Source organism: Cibotium barometz, chromosome 6 (assembly GCF_041138505.1).
Source record: "Cibotium barometz isolate CiBa-2024 chromosome 6, ASM4113850v1, whole genome shotgun sequence".
NCBI lineage: Eukaryota > Viridiplantae > Streptophyta > Polypodiopsida > Cyatheales > Cibotiaceae > Cibotium > Cibotium barometz.
Window position 1 is genome coordinate 61563532 of NC_141051.1, and position 4944 is coordinate 61568475.

Consider the following 4944-nt stretch of genomic DNA (forward strand, 5'->3'; position numbering starts at 1 on the left):
CTCCAGCAAGCAAACCACGTCCACGTCGCCATGATCCACCTTCCCAGGGGCTTCGAACGGCACAGCGACTCTCTTATACCACCTGCTCAGCAGCGCCACCACCTTGGCTTTCACGGTGTTGTACTCCTCATGGCTCATCCGCCGCTTCGTCCCGCAGTTCAAAGCGTTGCCTCCCATGATATATATTATGTTGCCGTAGCAAGCACCTCACTGCCTGCTGCTGCTGATCAAACGCGTCCGCTAAAAAGCAGGATGCCAAGTGTCAATAAGCATGATTCGGGACATATTTCTTGCCAACCAAGGTTTGTGAAATTGTATACTTGCATTGTACGCTTTCCAGCTGATCCTTCCTCCGCAAGTCTTCCAATTTTGCCACGGCTTCTTCACTATATATATATATATCTAGCAATTTAAAAAAAAAGTCTTCCAGTTTTAACATATAATAATAGACTTAAATATTTACTTTTGATCGTATGTATAATGAACGAGTAATTATGTAATGTTTTCTTTTTCTTTTCCTCCTTGCCGTGTATGTTCAAAAAACAGTCGATAGCACAATTTTATACCTCAGTACTCGTACGCGTACCTGTAAGTTTTTTCCAGCTTCTTCTTGTGATCCATACACATATATATCCATAATTATATAAATAGACAAGTTTTCACATCACTAGAGATTTGGCATTCTCTCCGATAACAATGTTTCTTGTTGAAAGCCTTTTGAGTTTTGAAATCTTGCAATTATTTAAGTTTCAGAACACTTGAAAACTTGAAATGCACTTTAGGAAAACCGTTAATATGCACTTTTGAACTACTGTATATATTTATATAAATCACTATTGTGCATACTTATATAAATATAAATATAATATATCCATATTTTCATATGGGTGGAGAGTTTGACACACTTTCTCTGCGCCAGCGCCCTATGCTTGGCTTTGACTTCGTTGCTCACACCATTCTTTCTGGCATCTCTTCAAGCGCTGCCTAACTTGGCGGTGCTTGCTTGATCCACGTGGCCTTGATCAAATAATTGCCTTAATTGATAAATAGATAGATAGATAAATGTGTGTATATATGTATGTAGGTGTATAATATATATATTTTTTCAATCTTGAAGGTATGATTCAAACATGAAGTTAATTCCTCGGCATTGAAAGCTCCGACACTTTCGATCAAGAGTGCACTGAGATTTTTGGTAAATCGAGGCCAGGAGCCTCACTTAAGTCCGTCCACCTCCGTGTGAATTATAAGTAAAATCGCCATGATCTAGGGCTCCTTCAAATGCTTATTAGCACACCAAAAAAGAGGTAAGATTTTACAGTGGAGAAGCGGGAAGAGGTAAAATTTGTTTGCTCTCTCTCTCTCTCTCTCTCTCTCTCGTGTATTACGTATTTATATATTTATAGATACAATACACAATATTTATAGATACAATACACAATACATACATATATATGTATATATACATAATGCACACAAATGAATACATCTCTCTCTATATATAATTTATATCTTTCTTTTTAAACAACATAAATGGAGTGATAGTTGTACCTGCTTCAGCCTGGCGTGGAGCTAAAAGTGCGAGTTAGCATGAGCATGTGATAGGCAACGGTGGTTTGGTGTGGAGCTGAGCGCATGGAGTGAGCTGCTTGTTGTGGCTAGAGCTGTAGAGTAGAAGATAGCTGCCCGAGTAGCAGCTTCATGGCATGTGCTTGATGGGCGCACTAGACATCAATCGAGTTGAAGTACGCAGAACTACGATTGAGGCATGACAACTTCCTCTCGACAGTCAGATAGGGTTTTGGGGTTTTAATTGCACAAGCAGGGAGCTCTCTCTCCAAGCAAATTCCTAGTATTCATCGATACGACAATTTTGTCTCAGGAATCAATAATGGCAAAACCACGAAAGTGAAACGGTGGAATTCCGGTTTGTTTGATTTGTACGGCAACCTTCTTCTTGTATGATATCATAATGCATATAAAAGTTATATTCGTAGTCGAGGAGATGCGAAGGGATGATGGGAGAGACGATAGACGGCGTGAAGGGGCTAGGGGTGAGAAAAGGCAGGCAAGGCTCGTGCACACAAGCAGAGAAGCCAATGCACAGATTGCGAAGCTCCTACTTTGGTAGTCCTAGCCTCCGCAAACCCAACAACAACAAACAAAAAAACACATTAGAAACGGTTGGAATTCCCAAACATGTTAGCACCCGATAATGCAAAAGTTCTATTATTCTAATGTAAAAATCATGGAATGTTGACATGAAGCTCTGCTAAAGTCGAGGGTTTGTAGAAACCCTAAATCAAAAACAGAGGATGCAAGCAACGTTTGAGGAAACCCTATATCAGAGACAAAGGGAAGGACTTGATTGACGTGACTGTTTTGCCTTCCTAGCGAGAGCGAGAGAGAGAGAGAGAGAGAGAGAGAGAGAGAGAGAGAGATGTAGGCTTCCCAACTGCACATAGGGCCTTGCCAATGCAATTAGGGTTTCATCTCTCGTCTACCTAACTAGAGCATGTGCTAATCGACATGACTGGGGCGCCTTCCTAGTTGGAGCGTGATCGAGAGAGCATGTTGATCAACACTTGTGACTGGAGCGTGAAGGCCCAAACCAACTAGAGTGTGATCAAGATCAGCAAGCTCAAAGGCTAAACGTAGCAAGGGGAGCAAACATGTGGCTAGATGAGAATCTGCCACGTGGCAAGCTGTGTGTCCATGCACTTACGTGCACAAGCGTGTGGAGCATATATCTATGTGTGTGTGTCATGTGTGCATATAAGCATGGGATTACATGCGTGCATTTGTAACAAGTGTATGTGTGTGTCCATGTGTGCATATATGCGTGAGCGTGTGGTTGTCCATGTGAGCATGTGTGTACTTCTATCTATGTGTGTGTTTGTGTATGTCATGTTTGCACATGTGTTTGTATGTGCAAGTGTCTGCACCTATGTCCATGTATACATGTCCATATATGCATGTGTACATGTGTGTGTGTGTGTGTGTGTGTGTCTCACACACACATGCATGCATATATATGTGTGTGTGTGTCTCACACACACGTGCATACATATATATATATATGTGTGTGTGTGTCTCTCTCAAAAACACACTCAATCTCTCATGCACATACCCTCTCTCTCTCTTCTCTCTCTCTCTCTCTCTCTCTTTGTCACACACATAGATACAACATGCACACACACACACACACACACACTCTCTCTTTCTCATCCCTCTCTCTCTCATGCACACACACAGATCTCACACATACACATGCACATGCACATGCACTCTTGCTCTTCTTGCACCCCATCTCACACTCTCTCACGCACACATAGAAAGACTCTCTCTCTCTCTCTCTCTCTCTCCCTCACACACACACACACACACACACCCCCTTGCATGTGCATGTGTGTGCCATTGTGTGTTTGCATACATGCGTATGTGATTGTGTGTTAATTTTGTGTGCATACATGTGTGTGTGTCAGCTATGCATGCACATGAAGTGTGTGCACACATGTCTGTACATGTGTGTCTGTGTGTGCACATGTGCATCTTTGTCTCTATGTGTGTACACATGTATATATGCGTGCAACTGTGTGTGTGTGTGTGTGTGTGTGTGTGTGTGTGTGTGTGTGTGCACTTCTATGTGTGTACACATGTATATATGAGTGCAACTGTGTGTGTGTGTGTGTGTGTGTGTGTGCACTTCTACACACACACATGCACACTCCCTGTACCTACATGTTTGTAAGTGTGTGTGTACATACGAGCCGATAATCCTCTTGTTGTGTCCCTAACAGCGTGGCTTATCTAGGTCTGACGTACTAAGAAATTTTGTTATGTTTACAAGAGATTCTTGAACAAGCCATCCCATTGCCATACTACCCTCACGGCGTGCTTTTGACGAACAAAACCTTTCAGTGTCTTCATAAATCTCTCCAGGAAAAACATCCATCGGCTATGAACAACACCTGCCATAGCAACTTCGTTAACCACATGAACTAATAGGTGCAATTGAATGGTCAGGAAACTTATTGGAAAGAATTTCTCCACCACATTGTAATTGCTTCAATAATGGAGTTTAGACGAGCTGCTTCAAATATATTTCTTCTAATCTCCTTCTTTGATATTCACTGTACCGCTGCACTAATCTTGTATATTTTCGCTCTTATGTCCTTGGTGAGGCAATCCTTATTGGCTATTGGCAGCATAAACTATAAGATTTTTTGCTAGTCATGAGACTTCAAGCCACTAAGCTCTTCATCCTTTGTGAATGCTCCCTTCAAGCAATGCATACAACCAGTGGGAGTATGAAACTCATTGATGCAATTCTTTACAAGTTGCTACTCTTCTTTAGTTAAGACCCAAGATGTTCTAGGAAGAATCACCTTTCCATCAAGTCTGCTTCATGCCCATAATGCTATCCACCTCTTGTAGATCTTCCCTTTGTACCTTGCTCTCTTTAGCACCCGTGATGGTTTTCCAAATCGGCTATGTTCTTGAAAATGTGCAGAGTCAAGAAGATGATTGACTAAAGATCACTCCAATATAGGAGTAGATGGAAGATGGATAGTCACTTCATTCTAGGGGGTGAATAACTTGGATTCACTTCTGATGCCCTCCTCCAATCAATTGGCTTAAGGACACGAGAAGGCCTCCCTAGAAATGTTTCTCGCAACTCATGGTTTTTGGGGAGATGGTTTTTGTGGCCCTCGTGGACAACCTTCCTCAAAGATGTCGAGTACTGGGCCTCTAATCCAGGCCCACATATAGGGCATGCATTATAACTAGATATTGAAAGCCCTGTCAAACATTCTAATCATTGTGATGAGATATGCAAATAATAAAAATCTTGAAATTATCCCTAATCAAGAAATCGTAGAATAATTAACTTACCAGAGCACTCTCCATAGCCCGTCTAATCATGGATGGTCCACATAAGTA